Source organism: Lissotriton helveticus, chromosome 1_1, assembly GCF_964261635.1.
Source record: "Lissotriton helveticus chromosome 1_1, aLisHel1.1, whole genome shotgun sequence".
Taxonomy (NCBI): domain Eukaryota; kingdom Metazoa; phylum Chordata; class Amphibia; order Caudata; family Salamandridae; genus Lissotriton; species Lissotriton helveticus.
This window is the reverse complement of record NC_136057.1, coordinates 369,666,514-369,683,921: the sequence shown is the minus strand read 5'-3', so window position 1 is coordinate 369,683,921 and position 17,408 is coordinate 369,666,514. Positions and strand designations below refer to the sequence as shown.

At 44.6% G+C, this 17,408-nt stretch overlaps 1 long non-coding RNA gene across 1 annotated transcript in view; it reads left to right on the top strand.

The window, feature by feature from the left end:
* The first annotated feature begins 8,910 nt into the window (after nucleotides 1-8,910).
* LOC144809083 (uncharacterized) overlaps nucleotides 8,911-17,408 on the top strand; it is a 119,343-nt gene continuing 110,845 nt past the window's right edge. The window contains exon 1 of the long non-coding RNA XR_013606861.1: nucleotides 8,911-9,065. This is a non-coding gene — a long non-coding RNA (uncharacterized LOC144809083). The remainder of the gene's footprint in view (nucleotides 9,066-17,408) is intronic.

The following is a 17,408-nucleotide window of genomic DNA, read 5'->3' as shown; positions in this document are numbered from 1 at the left end:
AAGGAGGCTGGTATTGATTCTGAGCGGGTGGTGGTTGGTGCCAGCCTGGATTCCACCCCATCATTGGGAATTGGGGATGGGGAAAGGGGAAAGGTGGGGGTCCATAGCCGGCAGGTGGTACTGCTGGCCAGTTAGGAGCATGGTTGTAGAATTGCTGATTTCCTCTGTTCCCTCTGTTCCCTCGTCTCCTTCCTTGTCTGTTGGAGCCTGTACTGGATCCGCTGCTGTTGGAGGAGTTGTCATCTGCGAGGTCTGGATCGTTATTACTTTTAATTGGGACCACGAAGTTTGGGTCAGCAAAAGGATACATTTTATTAAATTCGAACTTTTTTAAGTCCTTTTGAAATTTAGTTATTTTAGCCTGCAACAGGTTTTCTTTGTACTCGTTGAGCTCCCTATTAATCTCATCGAGTTTCTTCTTATAACCGGTCACTGTTGTCCTGAATTGCTGATTCAGTTTCTTGGATCTCTATTAATAGAGCCTCGGAAAGACGTAAAGCAGTTTTTATTATAAGAACGAGCCAATCTCGCGTGCAATGCCATGCGATCATGGCCCATTCTCTACGAAACGTGGCATCATTGAGAAAGATGCGCGGTGCATTGGTCACCAAGAGGCCTTTCGGTGCAGAGTCCGTTGACAGGTATTGTTTCATGATGGTCCCATGTAATATAGTTCTGATTCTATCCCGTTTTTGTTCGGTCAGCTTCTCCCAGTCAGAGGTATGTGCTATGGCCTGCGAGATAGATGGATCTGCAAAGAGGGTGGAATCGGCCATGATTGCTTCGATTTCGGCTTCTGAGTAAGTAAGTCCCAAGTTTGCCATGTTTGCAAGAGATGTGCTAAAAAAGGGGAAAACAGGACGCGGTCCTGAGCCTTAAGTATAAATATCTCTCACAGATGTGCGCTGCAAATTGCGAGTCAACAAAAAGAGACGTAGGGTAGATGGAGCACTCTTACTCCCCACTCTAACTAGAAAACTAACAACAAAAGAGTGCTACTTAGTGAAGGACACAAAGATAGCTGAGCACTAGAAATCAAACAACACCCATTAGGTGTGTTAAGAAAGCCCTCACTCACCGACCTGGTCGGTGACATGCTTCATCATCGGGCCCCACTGGGTGTGACCGAATGTCACCCCAGTGTGCTTCAACGCCAGATTTACTGCGGAGCGGGTAATGTGAAGGTGTGAAGGCTAAGTGACAAGTTCAAGTGAATAGAGTGATGTGGTGATTTAAAAATGGCTTGAGTGTATCAAAAATTAATTTAATGGTTGATCACCAAGGACATATTAAAAATGTGTTGGTAAACAAGGTCAACTAAATTGGATGGCCTGTTTCCAATAACATCACGTGAGCGGTCAACATGTTTCTGCCAATGTTGGTATAATTAACCTGGCATTCGTCAGGACCTAAAGTGACTAAACCCCGGCGGTATGGGCACGCTAAGGCCCACCCTACCAAAGGACGTGAAAGTTAAAATATCTGTCGGAGTGCTCTGTGAAGGTGGCTTCACCGATCAAAAAACGGGAGGCACAACCCTTCTGGTCTCAAAATGAGAGACTCAAAAATCAGATGCACCTGTAAAGATAAAGGGTACAAACAGGCATGAACAGACAAATGCACAATTAGTTATTGTTCTGCAGACCAACAGACACACAATGGTGACTAGTGCTCAAATGTACAGGCAAGTGCACCACACATGATTATTTCGCAGAGGTGTGTGGTTCTGCATGTGGCTATATCTTATCGTACTACATGATAGCGTTATCGGTGAAATATCATTATCACGTTGTGCCAGTGTTGATGGGCGAACACAAATGTGGCCCACCAGTGAGCATGTGTCATTACATGCGGCGCGTGGAAACTGCGTGGTATGGTGGGGGATGGGCGTTTCTCAATCTAAAACGCGTTCTTTGATAGGAACTAAGCGATCAATGGGCCAATATCCCCCGAAAAACAAAATGCTCGTTTAATGGTTCTCACTTGGAAGGAGAGAAAATATCACCCCATAGACTGCGGGAGGGGGGTGACGGCGCATTTGGCACATCCTGTAACGTAGAGAGACAAACAAACACGAGACAAACTTAGTAGGGAAGCCTCGAAGGTACTTAGCTCATGCCGAAGGAAGCAGAAGAAAACCGGGACCACACTCACGCCCACGACGCCAGGCACCCGTGTGTAAACCTGACCAGCCCTCAAGACCACGTCTCGACGATCAAGAGCCGATGTGGTTGAGCTGTATATGAAGCCGGGGCTCCGTCAACATCGCGCGCTCTTCCTGGAATGGGCGTGGCCGAAGGCGCGTTTGCGTGTAGTCGACCAATGAGGAAAGGCGGTCGGCGTAAAAGTTCAGTCATAGACATAGAGAGACTACGACGTCTCAACTACTATCCAGTTGACTGAAAAGGTGACTCAAACTGAGGAGGTAATTTTAATTAAATAAAACAGTAAGAGTAAAACTGTAAGAGAAAAACTACAGTAAGTTAAAATTCTCTTATCGACTATGAGGACGGGGAATGGGTCGTTTCATCTACCCACCCAGGGACCCTCCGCAGAAGTTCCCATAATAAGTCTAATCTCGGGGGAAAAACAATGAACAAGCTCGAAAAGCAAAAACAAGTTCAAAAAACAGTGGGGTCACAGTGGGGGTTAATGCCAGTATTATCGAGTTGAAGGACACTAAGAGTTTACTCCACCAATTACAGTCTATGTCCTTTGACACTAACTCGATAATACTGGCTACCCTAGACATAGAGAGTCTGTATACGAGTATTCCTCAAGATGAGACGATCAAAGTTCTAAGTTCAGCTCTCAACTCAGTCTCTTGGGAGTACACCACCCCCAAAGAATTTATAATAGACTGTGCGACCATTGCACTCAAAGAAAACTTTTTTGCATACAAGGGACAACTGTTCCTCCAATGCTCTGGCACCTCGATGGGCAGTACTTTTGCCCCGAGCGTGGCGGGGTTATATGTGTCTGATTTCGAAGCAAAGAATATCCAATCCATTACGAACCCCTTCACTGGAAATATATTCTTTTGGAAGCGCTATATAGATGATGTGCTGCTGATTTGGAAAGGGAGTATGGAACGTCTAATGGAATTTCTCGGATGGATCAATACCATCAACAGATATCTGAGATTCACTCACACTGTAAGTACCACTGAGGTGGTTTTCCTTGACATAGTGATAACTAACAGTGGAACAACTCTAACCACGAAAACTCACTATAAAGCGACTGCAAAAAACAACTTGCTACAATTTTCCAGTTTTCACCCACGCCCATTGAGGGAAAATCTGCCCTATGGGCAGTATCTCCGTATTAGGCGTAACTGCAGTAGTACACATGATTTCAAAGAACAATCAACTGACTTGACTAAGAAATTACAACAAAGAGGTTACCCTAACCATATCCTGAATAAGGGATTTAAACGGGCACGTAATCAGCCCCGTGAAGTCCTCTTGGAACCACAACTGAGAACTGTGGAGGAACCTCCCCTTACATGTGTTACTACCCACAGTACCTTGTCCAACCTGATGAAAAAATCTGTGAACAAAAACTGGAAAATAATTTCTAGCACTAAAAAGGATTGGCAGAAACCCCTTTTCTCATTTAGAAAAGGTCGTAGTCTAAGAGACTCCTTAGTGCATACCAGACCTAAAGAACCAGCTCCCTTGCCAACACGCAGTATCACTAATGCATGGAATCTACCAAGGGTCACCGGACATTACCCATGCTCCAATTGCTCCGTGTGCCATCTGACACGAAATCGTTGTCCTTGGAACCGGACAAAACCTGGTGGCAAAGATCGCACACCAATTGTAACTCAGCCAACGTTGTCTACCTCATCACGTGCCCCTGTTCTTACCGATACGTGGGCATGACCACGAGGAAGGTCAAGCAGAGGGTGTGTGAACACAGGAGTAATATAAGATGCAAGAAGACCACCACCAAGATGAGTGATCATTTCTTGCAAGCTAACCATACCACCAACGATCTAAGATGGACTGTAATTGAACAGCTCTCTGAAGGCCCAAATATTGCTGAAAGACTATTTGAAAAAGAGCAGCGATGGGTGTATCGGCTTGGCACCCACCTTAGTGGTATGAATGATGACATTCCTTGGGGGACTATCAGAAAATAAACATTCCCATGTGCATGAACTCTGTCCATTGGTTCGGCGGTCATATTATACCAGGCATCCATGCTATGTATCAGCTTTAACAGATGACCTCACTCTCATTCGTTATTGAAGGGATTTAGCCTAGCTTCGAAATATACTTCGAAATATATTTCGAAATAATACTTCTTTAACACCTGCTAATCGAACTAGTAAGCTTACCTTCAACAAAATTAACCCCCACTGTGACCCCGCTGTTTTTTGAACTTGTTTTTGCTTTTCGAGCTTGTTCATTGTTTTTCCCCCGAGATTAGACTTATTATGGGAACTTCTGCGGAGGGTCCCTGGGTGGGTAGATGAAACGACCCATTCCCCGTCCTCATAGTCGATAAGAGAATTTTAACTTACTGTAGTTTTTCTCCTACAGTTTCACTCTTACTGTTTTATTTAATTAAAATTACCTCCTCAGTTTGAGTCACCTTTTCAGTCAACTGGATAGTAGTTGAGACGTCGTAGTCTCTCTATGTCTATGACTGAACTTTTACGCCGACCGCCTTTCCTCATTGGTCGACTACACGCAAACGCGCCTTCGGCCACGCCCATTCCAGGAAGAGCGCGCGCTGTTGACGGAGCCCCGGCTTCATATACAGCTCAACCACATCGGCTCTTGATCGTCGAGACACGGTCTTGAGGGCTGGTCAGGTTTACACACGGGTGCCTGGCGTCGTGGGCGTGAGTGTGGTCCCGGTTTTCTTCTGCTTCCTTCGGCATGAGCTAAGTACCTTCGAGGCTTCCCTACTAAGTTTGTCTCGTGTTTGTTTGTCTCTCTACGTTACAGGATGTGCCAAATGCGCCGTCACCCCCCTCCCGCAGTCTATGGGGTGATATTTTCTCTCCTTCCAAGTGAGAACCATTAAACGAGCATTTCGTTTTTCGGGGGATATTGGTCGCAGGCCTTGGCCCATTGATCGCTAAGTTCCTATCAAAGAATGCGTTTTAGATTGAGAAACGCCCATCCCCCACCATACCACGCAGTTTCCACGCGCCGCATGTAATGACACATGCTCACTGGTGGGCCACATTTGTGTTCGCCCATCAACACTGGCACAACGTGATAATGATATTTCACCCATAACGCTATCATGTAGTACGATAAGATATAGCCACAGGCAGAACCACACACCTCTGCGAAATAGTCATGTGTGGTGCACTTGCCTGTACATTTAAGCACTAGTCACCATTGTGTGTCTGTTGGTCTGCAGAACAATAACTAATTGTGCATTTGTCTGTTCATGTCTGTTTGTACCCTTTATCTTTACAGGTGCATCTGATTTTTGAGTCTCTCATTTTGAGACCAGAAGGGTTGTGCCTCCCGTTTTTTGATCGGTGAAGCCACCTTCACAGAGCACTCCGACAGATATTTTAACTTTCACGTCCTTTGGTAGGGTGGGCCTTAGCGTGCCCATACCGCCGGGGTTTAGTCACTTTAGGTCCTGACGAATGCCAGGTTAATTATACCAACATTGGCAGAAACATGTTGACCGCTCACGTAATGTTATTGGAAACAGGCCATCCAATTTAGTTGACCTTGTTTACCAACACATTTTTAATATGTCCTTGGTGATCAACCATTAAATTAATTTTTGATACACTCAAGCCATTTTTAAATCACCACATCACTCTATTCACTTGAACTTGTCACTTAGCCTTCACACCTTCACATTACCCACTCCGCAGTAAATCTGGCGTTGAAGCACACTGGGGTGACATTCGGTCACACCCAGTGGGGCCCGATGATGAAGCATGTCACCGACCAGGTCGGTGAGTGAGGGCTTTCTTAACACACCTAATGGGTGTTGTTTGATTTCTAGTGCTCAGCTATCTTTGTGTCCTTCACTAAGTAGCACTCTTTTGTTGTTAGTTTTCTAGTTAGAGTGGGGAGTAAGAGTGCTCCATCTACCCTACCTCTCTTTTTGTTGACTCGCAACTTGCTGTAACTTCCCACAAGTATTTTTTCCAAATTATATTGCTCTGGTAAGAGGTGGGAACCAAAATGGTTATAATCTGAGGGTGATTCACAATTTCATGACATTAAATATGGAAAACAGTTAAACATTCTGGGAAACTTCAATTTTAGGCAGCAAACATTGCAAGTTAAGCACATTACTTCACTCTCAGGACCACACCTGCCAAACCAGAGCATAATATAAGTATTTATCATTCGAGACAAAATATTACAACCTTTGGATGTGTGATTAGTGACCACCATTCAGGAGAACAAGAGATATGAAAAGGCAACTGCAGGCCCACATTTCGCTCATTAGGAGGCATTAATATGTTAAGACTTAATAGAACACACTCATTTGTACACTCTGTGGCCCAACACTCAATGGCCCACTTAGCGGTGCCCAGAGTTCTTCGACAGATGCGTCCAGACACAGTATTGTATTGACTTTTTTATTTGGGCAGTTTTATTTAGCGCAAACTCGACCCAAATGTTTTGGAGCACTTTACATGAGCACCAGCTTGTGTGTTAAACCAATTAATATTTTATGTTACGATGGAGTGGTTGAATGGAGCGTCAATATGTTTTTGAAGTACATACCAGCCTCCATATTTGATCACTTCTTTTTGCAGTTTTATATAGCGTGAACTATATTGGAGGTATTGGAGCGTTTACATGAGCACCAGTTACGTTACACAAGGACACATTGATTTTTGTTAGGGAAAGGGAGATTAAGTGATTTGCCCAAAATCAAAGGATATTGAGCCAACGCCAAGACTTGAACCTGATTCCCTGGCTCCAAAGTCGTCGGCTCTGGCCGTTATGCCTCATTCTCTCCCCAACTTAATATGTATCTCTTGAAACTGGAGACTGTGGATTCTCTAGAGAGGGAACAGGAGCTACAGAAGCCTGGCAGTAGCAGACTCAAACACCACGGTGCAAACAGCTCAATATATCATTCCAAGAAGATGGTGACCATCAGCAGCACTTCCAGTCCAAGATGGTGGAACCATATATACTTCTATTCTGTGCACCTGAGAGAGGTTACTCGGAGTTCCCTTTTATACAAAGCATACTGGGATGTCGGGAATATGTCTTGAAATCTTTGATGGTTCCGTAAATGTCTTGTCTGAAAATCTATCAACAGGGAAGAGGCTACCTCTTTATTCTGACATCTCTTGTGAATTGTAACTGCTGATATAACATAACTCAGATTTCGATCCCAGACTGCAATTAACGGTTGGGAGAAATTTAACTTATAATTCCTCAAACATTAGGTAAAGGTGTGTGGCCTTGCCTGAAAATTAATTGGTCAGTCGATTCCTTTTGTATCATTTTATCCCGTGTTCTGCTGTTGCTACCACTGTTGAATCTATAGTTATTGTACTTGTTCTATTGCTTTATACTTGTTCATGCTTGGTGTATGGCACAAAGTGTGCTGGAGGTGTAGTTGGAGGACAATTCTGTGGTGGTGCTGCCTTACCATTAGGTGCTGCCCCAGTACTGTCCTGTCTTCAGCCTCGTTTCACACACAAAAAGAAGGGGAGAGAGGTACAACTCCATGCCCATCCTCCCTGGAAGATCCACATATCAACACAACTAGGGGAAAGGAGGAAGAGAATGGGGGTACAATACGTGCCCCCGTCTCTTCACAGCATCAGTGGGAAAGCAAAAGGCATCCTAAAAAACTGCCCTCATCCACTAGATAGAGGCATGCTTCATCATAGGGCTGCTACAACATCCCGGCACTCACTAACGCCTGGGATGGAGCAAAGAGAGGGGAAGACAAAAACAGACAAAAGTGTTGGGATCTAGTGCAATAGAACGTGAGACAGTGTGGTGTGAAGTCTTAAATCTAACTCAGAGATACCTACTGTTCAACTTTATTCTGAGGTTCCCTAGTTAGGATAAAATAAGAATAGGTGGAGAAGGTTTTGGGCGAAGAAATTAGGACCCCCTTCTTCTCCTATACTGCTTGTTATGTCGACATGTTTCAGACGTGTAAGTCGCCCCACCTGTTTACAGCCTAGTCAGACGTGTGCCAGACATGAGCAAGGGTCCCAAAGCTACTGAAATTAAAAGACTCCAAAGCTTAGAAGACTGCTCAGCCTGTAGCATGCAAAAACAGAAAAATACAGTTATGCATAGCTTTAAATTGACGGTAGCCCATTCCAAGGGAAACATATAAACTGAACAGTGGGACATCCCTGCCCCTCCAATGTACTTCTTTGTCTTCTTATTTCTTCCGCATCAGTCTGGGTGGACTTTGTGATTGGCTATTACAATATTCCTTGCATGTAGTGTTTGTGTGGAAACCTCGGTTTTTTACCTTTCACATTTATTGCCATGTCTGATTTCACGAGATGTGGTTTCAGGAGCCGCGGATGTGACCGCAGTAGAACGTTAGGTTTTGAAACGGGGGAAGGTTAGGCACAGGGTTGGTTACATCTGGCGTGCAAACGCAAGTATGAAATAAACTTCGAAGGGTTTTAATCATACCAGTGTACTGATCACACCACGTTTGGCCAAGATTGTGTACTCACGGCGGCCGATCGAGACGTCATCGATTTCATTGGATGTTCGGCCCGGATAACTGTCATGGTTGTCCACAAAGACCCTAAATTAACATCAGCTTTAGTCTATAGGTCCCGTAAGGAAAGTGGGAAATTACCTACTGACGTCGTCACTTCTACGTCGTGTTACGTAACGCTAACGAATTGAGGTGACAGCACCATCGAATTGTATTCCTGAGTGGCGCGCACGCTCTAGTCGGCGACGTTCAAGTCAGGCAACGTCGAATTGGGTCTGCCTGTGCGCACATACAATTGCGCAGAATTGACGCACAACTTTCACAATGTCAGGCTGTGGGTTGTTTTCCGAGCAAAACGAATACATCTGTGGACCTCGTCTGCAAGAAACAGCGGGACCATTACCACAGTAAGGATATTGTAAATTTTAGTCAGGATTCAAATTTTGAATAACACATTTTGAAATGTAGTCAACCTCTTATTGTTGAGATGAGTTAGTGTTTACGTTAAATTATTCTCGTGCTACAAAGCAAGAGCTTGTCTCGTGGTCAGTCACCAGGTGTGACGGTATCTGAATCCAATATGTGGTAGTTGAAGCTCGGGAACTTCAGTACAGTTGGCGTCTTGAAGTTGGAAGTTTAAACCTACTTCTAAATAAGTACTTATTTCTATTGGATGTTTCTACCTCATGACTCATCACCTTTTGAATATCTCGGGTGTCAGGCTGGACTCAGAAACTTTTCAATAGCTCTCCCATACTATTAAGGAGTGCTTGTTCCATCTTGTTGCAGCACGCAACACCTTGTGACACAATGTTGGTTTTCAGATGACCTGAAAAGGGATAAACTGACACTTAGGCGTACGTATGCCCCAGAGGAGAGAATTGCTTATGTAGCTCTGCAAAAAAACTATAAAAATTCTATTCTTCAGACTAAGACCACTTACTTTTCCTCAAAAATTATGAATTCAGCTACGAAAACCAAAGACATCTTTGCAATAGTTGATGAGCTTGCGCAACCTGACAGAGTGATAGCTAAATCTGTCTCCTCACAAACACTATGTGATTCCCTGAACTCTTTCTTTATCGATAAAATAATTTCTATCAAAAGCAATATTCCCACTTCCACGCTTCCAGTCACTCCTCCAATCACATGTAAAAATTCCCTCACGCTTGACCAAATTCCCCTTATCTCTAGAGAGGAATTTCTTGCCCTCCTAAAGAAGGTGGGATCTGGTTCCCCTAATGATTGCTGTCCACCCCACATCCTGCAAGAGGCTTTTGCTGCCTGCCCTGATCCGCCTCTCTCACTCCTCAACAACTCCCTTAAACAAGGTATCGTTCCGGACACTTTTAAACACGCCGTGATTGTCCCGATTTTGAATAAACCAAACGCCGACCTATTGGTCTTGAGCAATTTTCGTCCAATCTCCCTGCTCCCATACCTTAGTAAGTTACTGGAGACGCATGTCGCGAACTGCCTGAGCTCATTTATTGAGCATTCGCAGTTCCTTGACCCTCGGCAGGCGGGTTTTCAACCAGCCCATTCTACGGAGTCCGTCATCCTAGCAGTGATGGAGGAGCCGAGAAGAGGAGCCGATAAAAACACCACCCAAGCCCTGGTACTTTTAGACCTATCAGCCGCTTTTGAAACGGTCGATCATGATCTTTTGATCGACCGTGTCAGTAATGCTGGCATCCAGGGTTTGGCCCTTAGATGGGTTTCCTCTTTTTTGCATAAACGATTCCAGGCAGTTCACCTGGCTAACTTCTCGGCCAAGCAATCCAAGTTGACCTGTGGAGTCCCTCAGGGCTCTTCCCTGTCTCCCCTTTTGTTTAATTTGTACATGCAACCTTTGATTGTTTCTTTACGTAATAGCCCAGTCATAACCTTTAATTATGCCGACGATCTTCAGTTGGTATTCAACATTGACCCCTCCAACACATCAGTCACCAATTTCCAATCCACCATGACAGCCATCGCCGAATGGATGTATACCAATCAATTAAAACTCAATCCTGACAAGACGGAGCTGATCTTGACTGGTGGAGCGGCCAACCCCTGGGACTCCAATTTTTGGCCCCCGCTCTTGGGCAGCTCCCCCCACCCTGTGGATACTGTAAAAAGCCTCGGGGTCATAATCTGCAATGATCTGTCTCTGAAACCCCAAATTAACGCAGTGGTTTCTTCTTGTTTTTACCGTCTTCGCAGATTTTGCAAGATCTGCAGATTTTTTACCACCGGAGCTCTCACTCTTGTTACCCTGGCTTTAGTCATTTCTCGTATTGACTACGCAAATTAGCTCTATGTTGGTATACCAGCATACCAACTTCGTTGTTTACAGTTAGTCCAAAACCAAGCAGCCAGGCTCATTTACCATCTACCTCAGTACCAGCATGTCAGTCCTCTGATAAAGAGCCTTCATTGGCTCCCGGTGGCCAAACGCTGTGTCTTTAAACTTGGCTGCACCATCTTCAAAGCGCTCGCAGGCCAGGGTCCTGCTTTCATTTCTTCTATGATCCATCGCTGTGTTCCCATACGCAAACTTCGCTCCTCCCACCTCAATCTGCTCACACTCTCCCGATAGTACTGAAATCTGTAACCAGTTACACTCAATGCAGAACACTCCTCGAAACCCTTTTGTTCCTACAAGCATATCAGTAATGTTCCTGTTCCCCTCCGCCGCTGTCCTTCTCTCCTAGCGCCATGAAACCGCTTGGTGTAAGCGCGCTTTACAAATATTTTTAACATAACATAACTATAGCCATAAAGCACTCTCATCACAGTGTGCTGATATCATTTCCCTTTTGACCATCACCATTGACGCATTTGGATCTCTTCAAGTCTCCTAACAGACCAATTTATTATTCAACGTTTTCTTCTTTCTTGTTCCAATTAGGTGCCATGTTCTGTCGGGATTAAAACCTTGCTGGGACGGTGACAACCAATTGTCTATAACAAATCCTTATGGCATATGCCTGTGGTGCCTTGGATCCAATGTCATGGCCTGCGAATCATGCCAGGAAATGCATCCAAAAGCTCTCAAGGAGTGTAAGGCTAAGATGTTTTTAGTTCGATTGAGCGAGTGATGAATGTCAGTCATCAAAAATCCTGTCCTCTGTCCAAGTCCCCTACGCCCCCATCTTGCAAATCTTCCAAACGGAAACACAAGAAGAGAGGACACACATCTCGACGCCATACCTCCCAAAGCAAGTTGCCTAGGCCTTCGACGAATCTTCAAAGAATCTGACACCTTTGGCTCTGGCACACCCAGCGCTGGTTCCAGACACAATACTGCCTGCTGCGCTGATGCCAAGGCCCCAGACTGGTTGTCCATACCCAGAGTTCCAAACACTTGAAACACATCCATCTTCATTTATTTTTTTTAAACAATTTTTATTGAAACAATTTGCATAGCATTCCAAGGACAGCACATTTTGCATAGCATGTATATACACATCGGTAATATTCATAAAGTTATTAATAAGCGTCTCATAAAACACAGCACCCATGTCCCTCCTCCGTATGCCCAACCCACCCCCGGACATGCCATTTTCATTTTTTAACGCAATGTTAAATTTGTTCAATTGAACCATGGTCCCCTTTGTTAGGCTGCTGGTCTCATGGGTCTGTTTGTCATATTTGCTAGGTGGAATGCCAACACCATATCTACCTCTTCCACAAGTATCCTGGGCAAATCAGAACCTGACTCCACCATTGGGTCCGCAGACAGAGTTGACGTAGCCTCCATTGCTTGTTCCGAGTCCTAATATTTTGTCACCGGACTGAACATCTCTGTGGCATCTCAATCGACTACCTCAGTGCCACAGATGATGCTGGCGGTTTCAAAGGCCTCCAGCTCAACCCACGTCTGCTATAATATAACCCCTTTCTCCGACCCCACAACTACTTCAAGCAGAGAACCTTCCTATTATGACCCACTGCTCCCGAAGAGAGACTCAAAGGCTAGTTGAGGGGGCATATACGTCTTTGGGGACAGTGGCTCACAAGAAGATATAAATGAACGCAGTGATGGAGATGATGAAACTGGAATATTCACGGATTTTGAGGGCTTAAAGGATGCAAATGGACTTGACACCTCCCTGCAATGGAGGCTCCTATCACCCACAGGTAACCTTCCACCAGAAGTGACTTTGTACCATATTCAAATGCTTGATCTATCGTCCCCATCCTCTGAGGTAGAATCTAATATCCTTACAGAGGTCTTGCATGCCTCCTCTCATGCAGCGGAACTCCTCCTTCCTTTCACTGAAGCCCTCTTGGAACTTATTTTGGCTATATAGGAGAAACTGACCTCTTCAAAAACGGCTTTTCAAGGGTCATTGCTAGGAAATATAATCCAGCACCTGGAGACCCAGTCTTCCTCATGGCTCATCCATCTCCAGAGTGTTTTGTCGTGCAGTCTTCTTGTTCATCTAAGACACCTCAAAAAACACCTTCAGATTGTGAGTCAAACAAAATGGAGCAGTTCACCAAGAAGATTTTCAGGGCAGGGAGCATGACGCTTAAATCATTAAATGGCACATGCCTGTTGGAGACATGTGCACATGCCCCTCTTGATTCGGCACAGGCAGTCATTCCACCCTATCAGAAGATCTTTGCTCTCATTTTACTGAGCTTATTGGGGATATTCATGCAGCATCTAAACAAGTTATCCAATCAGTGCTGATTCAGTGGCAAGGGCCATGGTGACATCGAACTCCCTAAGAAGTAATGCATGGTTACGCAACTTAGGATTCTTGAAGGTTGTCCAGACCACACTAATGGACCTGCTATTTAATGGATCCCACCTCATCGGGGCTTTCAACAACGTGGCTTTCAGCAAAAATAGCAGACACATCTTTTCAATAAGCAATATAGAGAGCCTGGCAAAGGAAGGCAGCGTTCCCTACCTCTTCCTACCTCATCTTCTCCCTCCTCCTCGTCCCCAGCCACTGCAGGGAAGTAGCCCTAGTTCCTTCTTACCCAGGCACACTCAGTCCATTGCAGGACAGCGTTTCCACAAACATGGAGGACCATTATTTCAGGCCTTAGGGTCTTACACATTGCAGAAAGATGATATACCTTATCCTTCTAACAATCACCACCTCCTATCTGTGCCCAACCAGAGGTAATCCTAGAAGACAGTGCAAGGTTAAGGAGGGTATTGATACTTCTTGATCCTCAAAAAGGAGAGCTTCCTTCATCCGATCCAGGAGTTCAGGATTTTAAACTGGTTAGTCAAAAATGAAAGGTTCACAGTGCTGTCTTTGAAGATTAGAAGGTGTCTTTGCACCTGCAGGATGCTTAATTCCGCATCCTAGTCCTAAAGTCTCACAGGAAGATCCTTCACTTCACAGGAGGATTTGAACTGTCCTTCATGAAAACGATGCTGGTGCTTGCAGCCCATCTCAGAAGAACAGGAATCCCAGTATTCCCTTTTTCGGATTAATGGCTCAAGAAACCCAGCTATCTAGATCGTGGTGTCTCACGATTTTCAGGCAACAACACAATTGTTGTTTGACCTGGGCTTTTCAATTAATTAAGTCAAATCTCACCTAGTGCCCTCTCAGGGCATCCTGTTCATAAGAACAGCACTGGACACCACAACGAATTGAACCTTCACTCCCCCTCACAGGGCTCAAGATATTCAGTCTATGATCCTGATGTTTTAGGATGGAGCGACCATTCCAGTCCCAACCGTTTTAAGTCTGCTAGCATCCTACATTCCGGTGGTCACCCAAGCACACTGGCACCTGAGGGCCCTCCAGTGGTGCTTCCCCAAAAACAGTGGCTCCAACACAGAGGGAATTTACAGGCCTGTATCAACATCACCAGGGACCCTGCAGTGGACCTACAATGAGGGAGGAGTATGAACAGAAAACTGTCTCAAGGAAAACATTTTCACCCTCATCTGGTGGCAACAATGATCATGGATGCTTCCATTCTAGTATTGGGAGCTCATCTGGAGGAACTGGATATCAGTGGCTCGAGTCGCCAGAAGAACAGATTTTACACATACATCTGTTGGAAATGTAGTCAAAATGTATGGCTCTCAAGGCCTTCCTTTCCCATTATGGTTGATAAGCCCAGATTTTGATAGACAACACAACAGCAATGTGAAACATCAACAAGCAAGGGAGAGTGTGGTCGCATTTTCTCTGCAAAGAAGATCTATGTCTCTGGTCCTGGAATCAGGTTAATCAGATTCGTGTAGTGGCAGATCACCTGGCTGGAGTGCTCAATGTAAGAGTGGATAATCTCAGCCAACGTCATCTTGCTGACCATGAGTGGTGTTTTCATGTGGGGATAGTCCAGAACATCTTTCAACACTGGGGTACTCCTCAGATGGATCTGTTTGCCACACAGGAGAATGCTCACTGCCCTAAAAATTCTGTGTCCACCTCCAGTATCTGATGTAGGGAGCATTGAGGGATGCGTTTAGCTTGAAGTCAAACTTTCCACTTAATTCCCATTTCTTCTGACACCCTTGATTCCTCGTGTCTTGAGAAAGATTCACCTTGACTGGGCCAAAGTAATACTAGTCACTCTGGAAGTGCCACAAAGTGTGTGGTACGTAGACCTTGTTCACCTCTCCCTATGGCCTTCGCTCCATCTCTCTTACAGGGTAGAACTACAGGGGCAGGTTCTACACCCCAGTCTCCAGAGTCTCCACCTACATGCTGGGAGATTGAGTGGAGCAACCAGAGGTTTTTTTCCTTACCTCCTTTAGTGGTGGATGTTATTTTATCTTCTAGAAGACACTCCATCAAAACTGTCTATCCTGGCAGATGGGCCAAATTTGTTTAATTGTGTACAGACAACTCCATAGATCTTCTTCAAGCTCATCTGGCTAATGTTCTCATTTTGCCCTCTCACTAGCCCAGCAGGGCTACGCAGTTGCCACAGTCAAAGGTTATTTGTCATCCTTATTGGCTTTCTTATGCCTTCCAGATCAGCCACCTCTCTTTAAATATCCCAATGCTCTAATATTCCTCAAGGATCTCGCAAACAAGTACCCACCTACTCTTTATTATGCCATAATGGGATCTCAATTTCGTTTTTACTTGCCTAATGTGTTTCACGTTTGAACCTTTCACAAGTGTCCTTACTGTTACTGACGTTTAAGGTTGTTTTCCTAACTGCTATTACTTCAGCAAGGCAACTCAGCAAATAACAAGCCTTGAGTGCGAAGCCTCCTTTAATTTCCTTCTTCATTGACAAGCTGGTGTTTCCCAACGGTTCATTGGAAAAGTAGTTGTTATATGTTAATATTGGCTGCTGTTAAAATAAAGTGAAGACTTCCATTTCCTTTGCTTTTATCTTCCTTTTTAGTCGGTTTTGTTACTCTGGGGTTCTTATTCCTTTTCTTTTTTCTTTCCTTTTCTTCTCTGCTCTCTCCTTTTCCTTTCTTTCCTTTTCTATTTTCTTCTCTCTATTTTCTTCTCTTATCTTATATTTTTACTCACATACTCCTTGCTTCATTACCTTCTAGATCATGGAATCATTGCTATTTTTTCTTGCTTATGCCATATCTTTCGTACAATGTTCTCACATGCACTATGTTTTATTTATCAATTCCTTCTGATGTACTCTCCCTCCATTTGTATATGCATTTGAATTTTCATCTAAATTTTTTCAATAAAAAATTTCAACACAAAAAAAATAAAGTGAAGAGAGAAGGCATAATCCTCGCCTCCAGTCCTGACATAGAATTGACTGCATTTCCTTCAATTATTTTCTTTATTGGTGTAATATAGGAGTGTTCTGTATAATTTACTTATGTTGTTATTTAGTTTTAGATTGTATACATAACTTGTGTTGTTAATTTTTTTAATTCTTTTTAACAATTCTTCGATTCATAGTATTGTTTATTTTGTTTTAGGTTTAAAGTATTTTATTCACACATAAAGACAGACAGATGATACAAAAGACATAGCAGGGCGCAGTGCCAGAGTTCAAAAGCGGCAGCAACAAGTAACACCCTGTGAAGTCCGATCACTCAGTAGCATAGTACAAATGTCGCCTCAATGTGCCATGACATTTCCAACAAAACCCCCCCCTCCCAACTGCCCCCCCAACTCCCAACCACCCCCCCCCCCACCCCTCGTCCAGTGCACAGTTCCTAAATCGTGACACACATCAAAGCCTCAGTATCAACGACGACCAGTCCATAGGGAGATCATGAAACAGAGCCCTCCGGAATCGGGAGCCTGAGAAGGCGGAGATACTTGGGACAGGTGAGCTCCCGAAATTCAGTAAGCAACAGGGAGTGAAAGGGCTGCCAGAGTTCTCTAAACTGATCCACATCCCCCGCCACTGTAAGAGACATTTTCTCCATACCCAACACGTGCCACAATCTGTGAAGCCAGCCAGTGATAGACGGGATCGTGGCCGTGTGCCAGTGTATTAAAATGTTCTGGACTGCGGAACCCAGGGCTATCGCAATCTGTCTGCCCCTGCGAGATCGAAGGGGGTACATTAGATCGTTCGGAAGCCCCAACAGAGTGTAGGCAGGGAAGCGGGGCAATTCAATTTCGAAGCTAGAATCAATTTCATCCAGCACTTCCCTCCAGTAAGGCTCCAGAAGCGGGCAGTCCCAAAGTATGTGAGTGAGAGTACCTCGGAGCCCACATCCTCTCCAGCATGTATCATCCTTACTGCGATCAAACTCTCGCACTCGTTTCGGCGTGTAATACCAGTAGGTAGAAACTTTCGTTAGTGTATCCGTGAGCCCCATGTGATAAGCGGAA